The 19,101-nt window shown below is 40.1% G+C and overlaps 1 protein-coding gene across 5 annotated transcripts in view; it reads left to right on the top strand.

Moving 5' to 3' along the window:
• Positions 1 to 19,101, top strand: part of slc6a2 (solute carrier family 6 member 2) — a 162,692-nt gene that overhangs the window by 24,829 nt on the left and 118,762 nt on the right. The gene's annotated exons all lie outside the window — the stretch shown is intronic.

Below are 19,101 nucleotides of genomic sequence, written 5' to 3'. Positions count from 1 at the left end.
ATGACTCCACTTTCTTCTTCTTCTTCTTCTTCTTCTTCTTTATTAGTTTTCCACACCTATAATCTTTCTCTGTAGATCTGTTTGTTAAGTTGCTGTCAGCAGGATGTTTGAAAGTTTAACACTTTCTCCGGGGAGTCGGGATTTGTGTGACTTGGTCAAGTTCATTGTCTAAGCTATGAAGAAAGAAAAAAAATGCTGTATAAATTACTGAACTCAACATCAAATCAGACATGGAAAGTGAAATACAGAGAGAAAAAAATCATAGGACTGAAATTGCTACGAGACTGGAAACGTAAAATAGGAATTTTAACATTTGTTGTAGTTAATGTCACTTAAGTTCTTCAACAACAATAGAAAACTGAAGGAATGATAATCCACATTTATGATATTTAAAATTCAGTGAGAGAGACGGTGATACAGATATGACTTGATTTTTAACATATTCTTGGATTAGAAAAGATGATTTTTATCTTTTGAGTTTAATCCATTTCTATGATAACAGTCCCAAACTTCTAATCCAATACATTTGTAAGTAGAGTATTGGACCTGGACAGCTAGTTCTGTATTTTGCACTGTAAACTGTCTGCCAGCTTTTCCTATGTATGAATGAGTCAAATTAGTTACTTTTATGGTGTCCAAGAGTGTTAAATTTGATGGAACTCTAAAAGAACTGGTAGAATCTTATTTACATGTGCTATACAAGGATCATAATACTAGTTTTAGGTGCCCTCCTATAATGCCAGAGAAAGAAAAACACCAAGACCCAATTTAGAAACGAAGCAGAAAATGCTGGAAGTGGTCAAGAAGTCAAGATAACACTTGTGGAGAGATGAACAGTGGCTATATTTTAGCTGAATTTATTAGAATGAGAAAACTAAAAGGCTATCATCTGTCTACTGAAATAACTTAATGGTTTGAGCAGCAGCTGTAAGAGGAAAGAAATTGTTGAATAAGGGTTGAAACCCTGCATCAGTCATGAACAGGAGCTAGTTTAGCCCCCCCCCCCCCCCCCCCCACCGAGCCCACTCTGCTGTTCATGACAAGACTTGGCTTCAACATTATGTTCCTGTGCTTTCCACATTTCCTTCAATTTCCTGTCGTATAAAAGTCTATTGATCTCTGCCTTGAATATTTTGAATGACTGCATATTTACAACCCTCTGGTGCAGAGAATTCCGATCATTTACAACCCTTTATTGCAGAAATTCTTCCTCATCAACATCAAGACTGAGCATCTCTTTATTCTGATGCTTTGACCTTAGTTGAAGAAAACCACACTTCGGGAAACATCCCCTAAGTATTCACTCAGCATTGAGTCATCACAGAATCTTTTTTGTTTCAAAAAGGTCACCTACCATTCTTCAGTATTCAAATGAGTATTGTCCCAATCTGCCCAACCTCTCACCATACACCAATCATCCCAGGAATGTACCTAATGAATGCTAAGACCATAAGATATAGGAGCAGGATCATGCCATTCGGCTACGCTCTGCTATTCCATCATGGCTGACGTATTTTCCCTCTCAACCCCATTCTCTTGCCTTCTCCCTGCAACCTTTGACAACTTTACTAATCAAGAATCTATTTACCTTTAAGTATGCCCAATGGTATGCCCTTCTCAGCTGTCTATGGCAATTAATTCCACAGATTCAGCACCTTCCGCCAAAAGAAATTCCTCCTCATCTCTGTTCTATAGGGACATCATTCAATGTTGAGATTGCACCTTCTGGTTTTAGACCCTCCCTCTATTTGAGGCACCTTCTTCACGTCCACTCTAGCTCGGCCTTTCAACACTTGATATTTTTCAATGAGATCGCACCCCCATTCTTCTAAATTCTAGTGAGTATGAGCCATCAAATGCTCCGCATGTATTAACCCTTTCACCCCCAGTTTCATTCTTGTGAACCTCATCTGGTCCTTCTCCTTAAAGATTAAAGAAGGTTAGCTTAATTTGTCATCTGCCCATTGAAACATACAGCAAAGTGCGCTAGTTGCGTCAACAACCAACGCAGTCTAAGGACGTGCTGGGGGCAGCCTGCAAGTGTTGCCATGTTTCTGACACCAACACAGCAATCCCACAAATTATTAACCAGAACCCACACACCTTTGGAATGTGGGTGGAAACCAGAGCACCTGGAGGAAGCCCACGCGATCACGGAGAGAATATCTAAACTCCTTACAGGGAGTGGCTGGAATTGAACCCAGTCTGCCGATCCCAGGTGTAATCTTCCTTTAGCCACGATTCTGTGATGCTCACATCATACCTGTCAACTTATAATTACGCTACAAGATCATTTACCTTATTTCATAAGGTAAATTTCATAAGTGCATTCAAAATAATACTTTCAGTCCTATATTCACACCCTTCTTCTCAATTTTGCCTGTGATACCAGATGTTAAATTCTTATCCATTTATAATTTTTGTTTTATTCTTTATTTGGTAGACTTCAGTAACATCTCCTGCACTCTATCCTATTTACTTTATCCATACTTTTCCCAGCTATTGAAATCCGCCCCCCACACAATTTAATTCAAAGCCCTAGTTATAATATTCGCCAGGACCCTTGTCCCAGCATGGTTCAGGTAGAGCTCATCCTTTTGGAACAGCTCCCTCCTTCCCCAATACTAGTACCAACATTTCACAAATTCAAATCCACTTCTCCAACACCAATCTTTGAGCTATGTACAGCATTTATCTCGTTGATCTATGCTAATTTGCATGGGGCTTAAGTAACATTCCAGAGGTTATTACTTACTTGGTTCAGTGTTCTAATTAGTCCCTGGCTGTACAAATTCCCTCGGCAGAACCGCTTCCTTTATTCTTTTCCCTCCAACCCCAAATTCCTCCGCAGATTACATGAAGTCTCCTGAATCTGGGCACCAGCAGACAACATGGCTTTTGGTACTCTGAATCCTTGCTACTGAGAATTGTGTCTGTTCCTCTGATTATTATTTCCCCAAGAATCTCAGACCTGCTGGGCACACACAAGGGCTGAGGTTCCTCCAGAGCTACATCTTGGTCCCCCTGCTTGCCTCATTCACAGTCACACACACTTGCCTCTGGCCACAGACCCAGTTTGAAGTAGTTGGATTCAATAAATGGATGTGACTCTCTCTTGAAATGCAGAGTCTAGGCAAATGGCCCCCTTCCTGAAGTGCTGCAGTGTTTGAAGGCTCAGATTCCAGGTCATCAAATTTGAGTCTGAGTTCCTCGAGCAGCCAATACTTGCTGCAGATTTGGTCACCAGGAACCACAGTGGAGTCTATCAGCTGCACATCATGCAGCTACAATACATCACCTGTTCTTTCATCCCTACTTAATTAGTTCTGGTTTAAATAAAGTTTACCTGTTCTCACTTGCTCACCTGTGCATTTTTCATGAAGTCCCTTGAGCCAAAGCTTCAGACCCATGCACTGGCCCACTCACACAAGTGCCAGTCCATAATGGCTTCCGAGACCTTGGCCTCTGCCTCTTCTCGCTAAAGCTACATTTTCCCACTCTAGTTCTGTCCCATGCTAAATATAGCTGCTCCCACAATGGCCACTCCTTTTAAACCTCTTGTATACTGTGATGAAGTGCTTTGAGAGGTTGAGAGAGAGTCAACTCCTGCCTAAGCAAGGACCTGGACCTGCTGCAATTTGCTATTCGCCACAATAGATCTATAGTCGATGCAATCTCACTGGCTCTCCACTCGACCTTAGATCACCTGGACAATACTAATACCTACGTCAGGCTGCTGTTTACTGTTGTGTATCTAATATTTCAGGAATATCTAAATAATTTTGTAAATGTATTCTTTGATTAAGCATTCTTTGCTGTCTATGTACTTCATTATGGTTATATGTAAATTCAAAGTTCAAAGTAAAATTAAGTATCAGAGTACATAAATGTCTCCACATAAAACCCAGAGATTCTTTTTGTGCAGGCAGACTTAGCAAATCTATAGAACAGTAAACATCAGAAACTGTAAGCAAACTTTGAAAATGCATATATAAATGAATAGCAATAAATAATGACCATTTAATAACAATATAACAGAGTCCTTAAATGAGTACAAACAAGCTGGATGAACTCAGTAGATCGGGCAGTATCCGTTGAAAGAAGCAGTCAACGTTTCGGGTCGAGACCCTTTGTCAGGACAGAAACGTTGACTGCTTCTTTCAACGGATGCTGCCCAACCTGCTGAGTTCATCCAGCTTGTTTGTATGTCTTGATTTGACCACAGCATCTGCAGTGTACTTTGTGTTTTCCTTAAATGAGTGTAGTTATCCTCTTTTGTTCAGGAGCCTGGTGGCTGAGGGGTAGTAACTGTTCAGGAGCCTGGTGGCTGAGGGGTAGTAACTGTTCATGAACCTGGTGGTGCAAGTCCTGAGGCTCTTGCACCTTCTGCTTGATGGCAGCAGCGAGAAAAGAGCAGGGCCTGGGTGGTGAGGATCTTGTTGAATGGATGCTGCTTTTCTACGGCAATGTTTCATATAGCCGTGCTCAATGGTTGGGAGGGCTTTACCAGTGATTCACTGAGCCGAATCCATTACCTTTTGTAGGATTTTCCGCTCAAAGGCATTAGTGTTCCCATACCAGGCCATAATGCAGCCAGTCAGCACACTTTCCACCACACATCTATAGAAGTTTGTCAAGGTTTTGATGACATCCTGAATCTCTGCAGATTCCTGGGGAAGTAGAAGCACTGTCATGCTTTTTTTACAATTATATTTTTATGATGGGTCTAGTGCAGGTACTCTGAGATAGTGACATCCAGGAGTTTAAAGTTACTGACCCTCTCCACCTCTGATCCTCCGATGACTACTCGCTCATGGACTTCTGGTTTCCCTCTCCTGGTCTACATTCAGTTCCTTGGTCTTTGTTATCACACCACTCAGCCAAATTTCAATCTACCTCCTGTATGCTGATTCATCACCACCTTTGATATGGCCCACAACAGTTACGACTATACGTTGTGATATATACGCACCTCGCTTAAAGGCAGCATAAAGTTAGACTCCTATTCCTGGCTCCATCTTTTTCTAGCAATTAGTTCAATGTTTTGGAATTCCAAAACATAACATTTATATACTACAGCTCAGCGTACAACACAATCATGTCCTCCATTCTAATCAACAAGCTCCAAAACCTGGGCCTCTGTACCTCCCTCTGCAACTGGCTCCTTGACTTCCTCACTGGGAGACCACAGTCTGTACAGATCAGAAATAACATCTCCTCACTGAGAATCAACACTAGCGCGCCTAAAGAAAGCGTGCTCAACCCACTACCCTAATTTCTCTACACCCACGATTGTGTGGCTGGGCACAGCTCATTCGACATCTGTAAGTTTGCCAATGACACCACTATTGTTGGCAGAATTTCAAATAGTGACGAGATGGTGTACAAGAGCCAGGTAGATCAGCTGGTTGAGTGGTGTTGCAGCTATGACCTTGCACTCAACACATCAGTAAGACCAGGGAATTGGTTGTGGACCTGGAAGGGAAAGTTGAGGAATCACACTCCAGTACTCAACAAGGGATTAAAACTGGAAAGGGGGAGATGTTTAAGGTTACTGAGTGTCACCATCTCTGATGATCTATCCTGGTCCTAATTACAAAGAAGGCATGGCGGTGGCTATATTTCATTAGGAGATTGAGGAGACTTAGTATGTCCCCAAAGACACTGGCAAATTTCAACAGATGTACTATGGAGAACATTCTAACTGGTTTTACCACTGTCTGGAACAGAGTGACTACTTCACAGGATTAGAAAAAGCTGAGAAAGTTGTAAACTCAGCCACTAGCCTTCCCAGCATCCAGGACACTTTCTCAAAGTCAATGCCTCAAAAAGGTGGCTTCTATCATTAAGGACCTTCACCACTCAGGACATGCCCTCTTCTCATTGCTACCATCATGGAGGAGGCAGAGAAGCATGAAGACACACACTCAACATATCAGAAGCAGCTTCTCCCCCTCTGCCATCAGATTGCTGAATGGACAATGACCCCTGAACAACACCTCAGTTTTTTTAAAATCTTTTTGCAGTACTTATTTAATTTTATATGTACTGGACTGGCTCTTTTCAATGGTTCCTGCTGTAGCATAGATCTTGTTTATGCTTCTCCAAAGTGAAACTCTGTGTTGCTTTGAATACCAGCCCATTCGTCCTTAAATATGGAAATAAAAATTATAAGCAGTATTCCAGGTACGATCACACCAGTGCCCAGTACTTACGTCGAAGTTTCCCTACTTTTATATTTATGTTCTCTGCAAGATTCCAGAGGCATCCCTAATTACATATAGTACCTGTATCTTGCCTTTCTGTTTGTGTTACTAGAACTCTGATTTCTGCATGCATTATGTGGTCTCACTTCATTTAAATAACAACTTGCTTTTTCATTCTTCCCACATTTCTTTCTCCTTGTCCACTCGTTTGATCAGTCCATATAATAATTATGGGCCCTTGAGTCCTCCTCACAATTCTTAACCCACTTACCTGCGCATCGGCAATTTTGATCACAGTGCATTTGATCTATTCAATCAAGTCATCAATATACACACAGTGACCACTTTATTAGGTGCCTCCTGTAACTAATGAAGTAGCTACTGAGTGTATGTTTGTGGTGTGTTGGCGTGTGGCCAAGTGGTTAAGGCGTTTGTCTAGTTATCTGAAGGTTGCTAGTTCAAGCCTTGGCTGAGGCTTGTGTGTGTGTGTCCTTGAGCATTGTCTGCAAGGACACCAGTGCCAGGCTGTATTGGTCCTAATGCCCTTCCCTTGGACAACATCGGTGGCGTGGAGAGGAGAGACTTGCAGCTTGGGCAACTGCCGGTCTTCCTTTTTAAAAAAAACTTTCCAAGGTGCAAATCCATGGTTTATCGAGACTAACGGAGGCCTACATGTTTGTGGTCCTCTGCTGCTGTAACCCATCCACTTCAAAATTCAACATGTCGTGCACTCAGAGATGCTGTTCTGCTCACGACCCTTATAACGCGTGGTTATTTCAGATACTGTCACCTTGACCACTCTCATTAATGAGGCATTTTTGCCTACAGAACTGCTGCTCACTGGATTTAATTTTTGCTTTTTTCACCTCTTTCTGTAAACTCTAGAGACTGCTGTGCATGAAAATCTCAGGAGATCAGCAGCTTCTAAGATACTCAAACAACCCTGTCTGGCATCATCAATCATTCCAGATTCAAAGTCACTTAGATCACATTTCTTTCCCATTCTGATACTTAGTCTAAATAAAACTGAACCTCTTGATGCTTTTGTGCATTGAGATGCTGCCAAAATTGGCTGGCGAGTGGTGGGTAGAAACAGATAAGGAGAGAGAGAGAGGGGGGAAAGGGGCAGTTCTTGCTTAAAATACTGACACAATTTAGAACGTGTCATTGTCCATTTATCTTCAATACACACAATGTTGTTGATCTGTGAATTCAGATCTAATTAGAAAATAAAACAGAAAATGCATGGGATCAAACACGAGGAAATCTGCAGATGCTGGAAATTCAAACAACACACACAAAATGCTGGTGGAACACAGCAGGCCAGGCAGCCTCTATAGGAAGAAGCACTGTCGACGTTTCGGGCTGAGACCCTTCGTCAGGACTAACTGAAAGGAGAGATACTCAGAGATTTGAAAGTAGTGGGGGGAGGGGGAAATGCAAAATGATAGGAGAAGACTGGAGGGGGTGGGATGAAGCTAAGAGCTGGAAAGGCGATTGGCAAAAGTGATACAGAGCTGGAGAAGGAAAAGGATCATGGGACGGGAGGCCTCGGGAGAAAGAAAGGGGTAGGGGGAAGCACCAGAGGGAGATGGAGAACAGGCAGAGTGATGGGCAGAGAGAGAATAAAAAACCAAACAACTAAATATGTCAGGGATGGGATAAGAAAGGGAGGAGGGGCATTAACGGAAGTTAGAGAAGTCGATGTTCATGCCATCAGGTTGGAGGCTACCCAGCCAGTATATAAGGTGTTGTTCCTCCAACCTGAATGTGGATTCATCTTGACAGTAGAGGAGGCCATGGATAGACATATCAGAATGGGAATGGGACATGGAATTAAAATGTGTGGTCACTGGGAGATCCTGCTTTCTCTGGCGGACCGAGCGTAGGTGTTCAGTGAAACGGTCTCCCAGTCTGCGTCGGGTCTCACCAATATATAAAAGGCCACACCGGGAGCACCGGACACAGTATACCACACCAGCCGACTCACAGGTGAAGTGTAGCCTCACCTGGAAGGACTGTCTGGGGCCCTGAATGGTGGTGAGGGAGGAAGTGTAAGGGCAGGTGTAGCACTTGTCCCGCTTACAAGGATACAAGGAAATGCATGGGATGCTGAGCTGGTCAGACATCATCTATCGATAAAAAAATGGAGTTCAGGTCAATGACTTTAGGGCCATAAAACATTAGAGAAAAATTGGGCAATTTCACCCATCGAGTCTGATCTGTCAATTTTAATGACTTTTCATTAGAACCTTTCTTCAAGGCCCTTTTGATCTTATTGCAAATGTCTTATATTGAAAAATAGGTGGAACAAGTTCTAAATTCTCTTTGAGCACTTCTGTTGTGAACATGCTTTAGTAATGAACGTTTTATGTTTAGGTACTGCTGGAAATGTTCATTGGTTCAGTCACTGTAGCAGAGGTACTAATGTACACTGCTTAAGCTGTAAACTGGAGAATGTGATGATGCTAATATCATTTTATTAGTGATTCTTATCTCAGAAGAAAAATGAGGAGCCATTATATCTAATAATGTGTAAGTGCACTTTTTGGGAATTAATATAAAGCAACTTTTGCTGAGTAGTGTATCTTTTATATAGTATTAAAAGCAATTTCCTTAAAATTGATGTAGGAAATAATGGCCCTCAGCACTACATCCGACCAAAAATGTGATTTCTATCAACCCTAAAACTCCTTGTAATCTTAATTAACTCCTAAAGAGTATCACAAAAATAGCGAACTAAAAAATGTAGTGCTAGATGAATTTGAATATATGATGCACCATCAATAACTCTCGGAGACGTGAGGCGAGATATAGGCTTTTATTGGCTGGAAGGAAGAACAAGCAGCAATTGACCACCATGCTACATCCTGGAGACTGAGGCCGGGGCTGTGTCTCCAATCGCCTTTATACAGGGGTCTGTGGGAGGAGCCACAGGAGCAGTCAGTGGGGGGGGGGGGGTGTCCAGACAGGTATATGTAGTTCACCACAATATATAAAACGCTGGAGGAACTCAGTGGGCCAGGCTTCATCTGTGCATATTGTATCATTTACTTTTTTCTATGAAGTTTGATAAGTTAATTTGAAATATAGGAAGATTGTGTTTGATAATCAGCATGGCTAGAGTGGGCTGAAGGGCCTATTCCATGCTGTGTGACAATCTGTGCTAACCTATTAAATAAGTACAACGCTATACTGAAGTGTGGGTATCCACATTATGGGACATCAGTACTAGCCTGCTAAATTGTTTTCTGCACTGTGCTTTTATCTGTGATCTTCCTCTTTTTCTTTCTATTCTGTTTGATTGTGGGACAATTATTACCCATCAAATCAGGGACAGATACAGGGGAAGTGGCTATTAAAAATATGGAACTACAATTGTATCTTCTCCTCGGGATCTGTTCATTCTGCTTTTATTAGATGTTGGTTGCAGCTCAATTTCAAATTCAGGGGGATTCTTTTTCATCCAAATTTACCATACATGGTCATCTCTACAAATTGATGCTATTCATACCTGAAGTATATCGTCATCGCCGGTAATCTCGAACATACCAGCAACCACAAGCAATAACTGTGAATGTCCCCTTTTAGAATTTTCTAAGTCTCTGTGAATATGGGACAGGCAAGGAATTCTTATCAATAAAATCTCTATGGTTAGAGACCTTCCAAGGGACCTTCATGACACAATACAGAGCATCGTAAACATCGTACTACTATCTGACTACAGCTTCATCCAAATTGATTTATTTCTGGTGTTAAAACATTTTTCCTTAAAAAGCCATCTGGAGAATGAGGGAGCTCTGACCTGCATATTTCAGCAGCAGTTTTTATATAGGAGAAAACATAACGTTGGATTGTTTCAATGCTTGCTAAATCCAAGCACTTAAACGGGGTGGGGAGGGATTATAGTTTGCCGAGTACTTCTTCCTCAGTTTCAGCTGTGTAGGCTCAAATAATAGTCCGGAAATAATTTTAAAATCAAAATTTTGAAGACCAGATAGTTGGTCATTAAAAAAAAGATATCATAGAATTCCTCAGTCCTTCCACAAATCCTAACCATGATTATTATTTATAATTAAAAATGCTAGACCAGTAATGGGATTACTGTTTACCTTTAACAGGCTAGATGTATTCAAATTAAGGCAGAAGCTTCTGATTTTATCAGTACATCTTTATTTTATAAAGTAACGCAGGAAAGCAATGATTAATTTTATAATTATCTTTAGAAATGACTTTATCCATTTGAAACAATTATTTCAAGGTAAATATAATGACATCACTATTTTCTGATCGACAGAGTTGCCTGGAAGTACATTAAATTCAGCGGTGTTACTTACCTTATTGTACAGTGTATTCTGCCTGTAGAATTCAATTCCATTGGCTTCAATGGACCTCAGTTTTGGAAATGCAGTGGAAGATGCTGTTCCAACAATTTTGCACATTCACCTTTTTTGAGTGGGAATGGACTTTGATACATACTTTTTCTTAACTTTACAATTCTTCTGAAATAAAATAAATAATTCTTGTTTTTGAGTTGCCTATGCAAGAGGTTAATCAGTTACAAGGAAAACATCCAGAGGAACAACTCTTTTTTCCTTATACTTTGTAGAAGCTTCAAGTGTTACCTCGGTGAGTGTAAAAGAGGTTTAATTATCTTGTCATGTCAAAAAGCTATTCAATATATTTTCTTAAGAGTTGCTCACTTTGTGTTGTTCGTCTTGCCCATGTGTGTTCATACTGCAGACAGAGTGCAAGTGTGGACTGTAAGATTCTGAGCTTCCTGCCCTAGTAGAGGCAAGCTCTGTAAATTCTCTTTGCAAGTTTCTGTTTCCACGACCCCACTGCATCAATAGTGTCCTCCATGATGTTGGAAGATAATCCCAATAGTAGCAGCATTGTTTTTACAGTGTAATTCTTCTTCTCAAGGCCAAATCTCCTACTGGGGTGGCTGCTGACAGCAGCTTGCCAGGGTCCTCTGTCCTGGGCCATTCTTTCAAGTTGTAGCTGATCATATGTCTTTGAGGCAAAGACCCTTTCTCTCCCAGAGATGAGGTCTTTGGCGATTCTGCTGACAATTCTGTAGCTGTACAGAGCTGTAGCTGTTGGTAGCCCCATGTCCAACCCTCCTCATTTTGCAGCCGGACTTGGGACCGTCTATGTTGACTAAACAGACTTTACGCGTTTCCTGAGTAATTTATAAGTGTGAACTAATATTTTTAAATTAAAGCTTATATAATTTAGAGGAATCAAAATGGTGGGGGAAGTGGTAAAAGAAATTGAGCCAAAAACTAAGTCTCTTATGCAAATTATAAACAAGGCCTTCCATCAAGGCCTAGCATGTGAATGCAAGCAGGCTTTTCCCACTGAGGCTAGGGGAGAAAAAAACCAGAGGACATGGGTTAAGGGTGAAGGGGGAACATTAGGTGGGGCTTCTTCACACAGAGAATGGTGGGAGTGTGGAATGAGCTACCAGATGAAGTGATAAATGCGGGCTCACTTTTAACATTTAAGAAAAACTTGGACAGGTACATGGATGAGAGGTGTATGGAGGGATATAGGCCAGGTGCAGGTCAGTGGGACTAGGCAGAAAAATGGTTTGGCACAGCCAAGAAGGGCCAAAAGTCCTGTTTCTGTGCTGTAATGTTCAATGGTTCTATCAGTGATAACTCTACACTGTTTAGTCTCAGTTCTTTGGAATGCTACAGGTTGCTGGATGTTCCTCATTAAATTGTTTGGATAACAGGCTTCCTGCTAGAGAGACTACACAATTCAATTCAGTTTTTTTTTCCATTTAAGCACTTGGTTTAGTTTTAATGTCCAAGAATGCAGGGCGCAGCACCTTTGCCGCCCTGCGCTCTGCTTGAATTCCGTTTAAAGTAGGAAGGCTTCAGTGTTGTTACAAACCCCATTACATTTGTGAAGAAGTACCCAGATACAGGTAAATAATATCAGGGACAGTATTGCCACCATAACATGGGATATCATGGAAAACCTTAAAGAAATTACTTCAGCAGCTGTTTAAACTGCTTTTCTGAGATACCTTTGCTCTGCTCATCTTAGATGACGGTTCTAATATACAAGTTCAATTAACTCAAATAAAACTTAATTGTCAGGTATTACAGAATGGTAGGGGTGGGAGTTTTGAAGATGTGGTGGGGGTAACAACATATTGATATATTTATATAAAACCCTTCTATCCATCACCTTAACATATTACTTGCGGTTCCTGGCCACAACTGGTGTTTTAGTAATGATTCTTCATCTGTGTATTTAAAAAATTCTTTCTCCAACATCTATTTTGTGCGAGAAAGTAATTTAAAAATGACAGCTCGAGGGGAAAGGGAAGATAAACTACAGCAAGCATAAACCACTGCAGAGTTTTTGCATACAAATTTATTTTTAGTTCTTTTCCTGCGACTGCTAAGCTTCTTTCTCTCTCAGCTCGTCCTGCCACGTGCTTATATTTGGCCAGGATTGAAAAGAGCCATAAATTGTGGTTACATCGAATAGTCCTCACACATACCGTCCTATCAAATCATAAACCACCATTCCATCGACACAGATGGCATTTATAAGCCTTCAATATGTTGCTTTGAAAGCACTACCAAGAAATGTTACACTTGTCATATAAGTAATTAATTATAGGGAGGTTGTGGTCATCTGTTTTTGTCTCCAGATTCTGAGCACTGGTTCCTGTGTAGTTTGTACATAATGTATTGAGGTGGACAAATGGCCCAGTGACCAAATGCCATTTTTCTAAGCTTCCTGTTGGGACTGAGAGAAGGGGAAAGGATCTGAAGTGGCTTTAGGGGGCATATCAACAAGCTGAGTGAGTGAGCAAGAACTTAGGAGGTGAAACTGAAGGAGGAAAAATGTGACGTTATCCACTTTGCTGCACAGAACAGAAAGTCGGTGTGATTTTAAATGCTGAGAGCTTGAATAATGCTGAACTTCAAACGGATCTACTGTACGTGTTCCTGCATTGAAGTCACTAAAAGCCAACACACAGCTGTAACAAAAAGGAAGCAAAGAAATGTTGGCCTGTAATAGGAGAGGATTTGAGTACTGCATGATTATATACAGCAGGACCCTGATGCAACTACACCTGGAATATTGTGTACAGACATGGTCTCCTTATCCAAGCAAGGATATATTTGCCATAGAGGGTGATGCACCATCAATAACTCACTCTGAGACGTAGGAAGCGAGATATCGGCTTTTATTGACTGGAAGAATGAACAACACTACATCCTGGAGAATGAGGCCGGGCTCAGGCCTCAATCGCCTTTATACAGGTGTCTGTGGGAGGAGCCACAGGAGCAGTCCAGACAGGTATATGTAGTTCACCACAGAAGGAATACAGCAACTGAAGTGCTACCAAAAATGTTGTGTTTCCTGTATGAGGAGAGGTTGAGTGGATTAGGTCTGTATTCTCTAGAGTTTAGAAGAATGAGAGGAGACCCTATTGAAATGCACATGACTTGACAGGCCAGATGCAAGGACAATGCTGACTCTGTCTGGAGAGTCCAGAACCAGGGATAACAATCTAATAACAACAGAGCCATTTAGGACTGAGGCAAAGAGAAATTTCTTCACAGGAAGTTTGGTGAATCTTTGGAATTCGTTATCCTGGATGCTGTAGATGCTATTATTGAGTTCAAGACTGCTAGGTTTCTGGATAGAAGGAATCAGGGGATTTTGAGGATGGGGCTGGAAAATGACAGTGAGGCAGGAGATCGACCCTGATCTTGATGAACAGTGGATCAGGTATTAAGGGCCAAACAGCCTGCTCATCCCCCTGTTTATATGTCTTGAAGTGTAAAGATGATCTGATTTCATACCTTGTGAACACCCCTAATGCATGTTGTTTCTTTTATTTATTTCGAGATAAAGTGTGGAGCATCCACCTCTGGCCCATTGAGCCACCCCACCCAGCAACCAACCTATTATACGCTAGTCTAATCACAGGACAATTTACAATGACCAGTTAACCTACTAACCAGTATATCTTTGGACCATGGGAGGAAACTGGAGCACCAGGAGGAAACCCGCATAGTACCGGGGGAAGTATAAACTCCTTTCTGATGGCACCAGAACTGAATTCCAAACTCCAAACACCCGAGATTTAACAGCGACGCTACTGTGGCACCCATAACATCCAGTGTTTCAGAACTACTTTCTTGAACTGCCCTCTCTCCCTGTAACCTGTTCCTTATTCCTCCTCGTGATTTTAGATCTTAAACTCAAACCTAATTTCCATTATGAATGAATTTGACTTCATTTAACTCAATGTCTCCAGTTTTGCCCCTTTAATATTTCAAATACTGGATTGGTTCACTGGCATTCTTGATCAGATTGCATAGATGCAAAGGATTGAAAGGGATCTTTATGTCATAAAATCAAAAACGAACCTGGCTTATGGGAGGTTTACCATGCCTGTAGCCATATCTCTGCTCTATCCTGTTCTAAGAGGGGTGGTGTTAATCATGTTCACTTTTGAATCCCACTAAGATTTCTCTTATCTTTCTATGCAATCAGCTTTTTACATTATAAATAAAGAAAATACCTGTCTTGGAGGACTTACTGTTTTCCTTCATCAATTTATTTATTTTTTTGTTCCAAATTCCAGCATTTACAGTATCTCCAAACTCATCAAGGTACAGCTACTTAGAAGAAGTTCTCCTTCTCTCCTTGACAAGAGTTCTGGGAGACTTCTCTCACTATTCTCCCACTGTTTTTCCCACTGTCCTCCTGCTCTTTCCCCATATTCCACCTCTCACCCATCAGTTCCTGCCTAGCCTCTCCCTCTCACTTCTTTGTACTGGCTATCTCCCCTCAACACTCTCAGATCCGATGCCAGGTTTTAACCTGAAATACTGATTAGCCATTTGCCTCCACAGATGCTGCCTCACACATTGAATTCCCCCGGCAGTTCTCAGTGAAAGAAATGAAGGTGACACAATTGTGCTCTTGGCCGTCTCTAGTATTCCAGCAGACCCGTCCCAATCCAGAGAAGCATTTTATTTATATTTTAATTTTATTTAGAGATAAAGTACTGTAGCAATGAGCCGGTACTGCCCAATTACACCCATGTGACCAATTAACCTGTTAACCCATACATCTTTGGAATGTGGGAGGAAACTGGAGCACCCAGAGGAAATCCACACGGTTGCGGGGAGAACGTACAAACTCCTTACAGAAAACAGCATGAATTGAACTCCGATGGCTCTCACTGTAGAGCATTGACTATCCGCTATGCTACTGTTCCGGATGTAGTAAATCCTCCACTCTTTCTTGAATACAAATGCAGTGCAGAATTTATGGAGTAGATTTCTGTGTACCTGGCCATCATTACGCTTTATATTAAGAACATTGGAAAAAAGCATGAGTAGACCATTTGCACTTGCCATTTAGTGTTACTGCAGACCATACTAGTCTCCTACAGTTCCCATAGCCCAGGTTTGATCCTCACCTCCGGTACTGCCCATATGGAGTTTGTATGTTCTCTCTGTGATTGTCCGGGTTTCCTTTGGGTTCTCCGGTTTTCTCCCACATCCCAAAACACACAGATTAGTGGGTTAATTGGTGACTATACATGCAGGTGATTATAAATAGTCTCTTATGCAGGTGGCTGCGGAAGTTTTGTTAATGGATGCATGTCAGGACAATAATAGATTATAGGGAAATTCAGAGAGGGAATAGCATTGATCAGATCACTAGTATAGATTGGAATATCTTCCTCCTATGTAATGAAACAAGACAGTGGCTGTTCTTTTGCTTCTCTGCTGCTTTCTTGTACCATATTTTTTGATTTCCTGAATATCTAAAGATCTGTTGATTTTTTGTAATTTATTTTTTTATTGAAATTCATCATCAAACAAACATTTCCATAAGATGTATTTCAGACATTGTACATATATATCATATAATCATATATATCACAAATCTCCACAAAGTATTTATCTGAGGTATACACTTATAGAAAAGAGTGGAAAGAAAAAACAAGCAAAAGGAAAGAACTATGTGCAAGTAGGGAGTGATCTTTTTTTTTACAACATATTCATTGATTTGTGAGAATAAAATCAGGCCTATGAGGCATTATGTAGTTAAACCATTTTTCCCAGTATGAATCAAATTGTTCCAGCTTATGGTTAACAGATGCTGTTATCTTCTCCATTTTGTAAATGTCCATTGTAATTTCCATCCATGTACTTAAAGTTGGGCTCTCCTGTGATAACCATTTCCTAGTAAGAGTCTTTTTACCAGCCACCAACAGTATACTCATTAAATATTTATCTCTTTTCAACCATTCTTGAGGTATATATCCAACATATATGGTCTTACTCTCTAAGGGTATTTCACATTTAAAGATGTCTTGTAGGGCATTGTGTATCCCCCTCCAATGGTTCTTGATAACAGGGCAGTCCCAAAAAATACGATAAAGATTTGCATTTTGATTTCCACAATTTCTCCAGCAAACAGAAGAATAGGATGTTAAATTTACTGTTGTATTTATCTTAATGGAAGCAAATACGAAATAATAAACACTGATAATTTCCTTTCACTTAACTTTGTCTATAGGCTTTTCTGGGTTTTGCTGGCAGAAACTTAACTCTTGGAGCTGCCTGGAAAAGCTTATTTCACATATTTCGACAGACAGCCCTTTCCTTTTAACTGGTCAAGTGAAAGTTGTTAAATCTCTTGTCATAGAATTGGAAATTGGAGGAGCTTCAACCAAACTTTCCTCATCTTTCAGATCCATTTAGATTTTTAAATAATGATGATAATCTATAGAGTGAAGCATATGGATATGTTTATCATGCTGCGCTCCATCCAGTCTAACAGAATCCGAAGAGGTGAAAAAATTTATGAAAACAAATAACCTTTTTGAGGTCACACATTAACCTTTTTTTCACCTTTATATTTTTGTAAAAAATTATGTAATTATTAAAATACGCAATTATATAAAACCTGTAAAGGATGGGAATTCTAGTCTCAGTAGAAGAAATGAAATATGACATGATATGTGCACAGTACAGATGTCCTTCTGTAGATTGTTAGTTAAAATTTACTCGAAGGTTTTTGTACACATCATTACAAAAGCATTGGAAAAATCTAAGTAAAGGACGTACCATGATTATTTTATACTTAAAGTAGATTTGTAGTTAAGGATGCATCAGAATTTTATATTTTCTTCTACCTAATGCTGTCTGCATGCTTTGGGTTTAAATCTCTTCTGTTCCACCTTCACCTCTACAACCAGCTAGTGAGCTCTGCATTTCTGCAGTTCCAGCTTCTTCCATGTCCCTGATATTCATCATTCTGCAACAGTGCCTTCAGCCACCTGGGGCCCTACTGAAGAAATCCCTTCTTCAGCGCTGCAGTTTTTCTCTGCAAATGCTGTTCAAAGTTCCATGTAAAGTTACTATTGTCATTATATACTATCCTGAAATTCATTATCTTGCAGGTATTCACAATAGAACAAAATACATTAGAATCAATGAACAACTATACAGCGGCTGATACACCATCAATGCACAAAAAAAGAACTGCAAATACAAAATACTACTACTAATAATAATAATATCCTAGCTCAGAATTACGAAACACAAAGATAATGAATTTTTGGTCTATTATAGGTCAAATAGGGCAATGCACAATCAAGGAACAGGGAGGAAAAACAACACACACACACAGTTGAAGACATCCAGACACCTGAAGTTATAATGATATGCTAAAAACAGTTATAAAAATACCAACTACTGGAAAAGTACCAGCAGTGATAATATTCATAATTAAAAATAGGAAAAACTTAACTTGCCTTCTTCCGAAGCGATTAATGCATAACAACAATTTTCTTAAAAATCCTGAAATAGTGCCCGAATTTTTGACAGAAGGAGAAACATATCTCTTATCTTAAGGAGAAATCAGAAATGACCCATCAACATAGCATCTAGCTTTAAACCTGCTCTCTAATTTACTGAATCAGATGAAAATAGGGTATCAAATCAGAGATAACCAAATGAATTATACCTTGACACATCTTCTATACATGGACGATTTGAAATTATACACTCCTTCACATCAGCAAAGCTAAAGCAATTACTTCAAGTAGTAGAACTTTTTTCTGAACTATTTTATAAACATGAACTTTGGACTAGATAAGTGCAGAACATTAAACATCAAGAGAAGTGCAATAGAGCTGATAGAATATAAAACGGAGCCGGAGGATACAATGGATGAACATGAAACCTAAGTATATTAGCAAGATATCAACAAGCAAAGAAAGTAGATCATAGTGTGATAAGGGAAAAACTTTTGACAGAATTTACTTCAAGGCTTAAGAAAATCTGCCAAACAATGCTCAATAGTAAAAATATAACAAAGGCAAAGAACATTTTTGTTATACCAATATTAACATATCCTTTTGGCATAATATCTTGGTCCAAACCAATCTAGAAAACCTACAAAGAAAAACAAGAACTGAAATGACAAACTTTAGAAAACACTATGTACTCAAACACACTTAGATTAACACTATCTAGGGATAACAGGCATAAAAATTTACACAACAATCAGATAAAACGTCTAAGGATATACTTTCATCAACATAAAACGGGAGTTGGCTCTCCACATGAGCATATGCAATTTCGATAAGGAGTACTCACCACTAAACTTAAGTGAAAGCACAACCCAGAAAAATGAAGAAATTATCACTACAGAACAAAAAGTTAACCAATGGAAGAGCATGACCCTCCATGGAAAACTTCTCTACGATCTGAGCAGACTAGATGTCGATAAGGAAGCATTAAATGCCTGGCTCCGAGTTGGAGATCTCTTCCCAGAAATGAAGGGGTTCCTTGTGGCAATAAAGGACCAGGTGGTTAGTGCAAAA

The sequence above is a fragment of the Hemitrygon akajei genome, chromosome 17 (genome assembly GCF_048418815.1).
Source record: "Hemitrygon akajei chromosome 17, sHemAka1.3, whole genome shotgun sequence".
Lineage (NCBI taxonomy): Eukaryota > Metazoa > Chordata > Chondrichthyes > Myliobatiformes > Dasyatidae > Hemitrygon > Hemitrygon akajei.
Note: the sequence above shows the minus strand (reverse complement) of the source record. Positions and strands in the feature narration are given on the sequence as shown.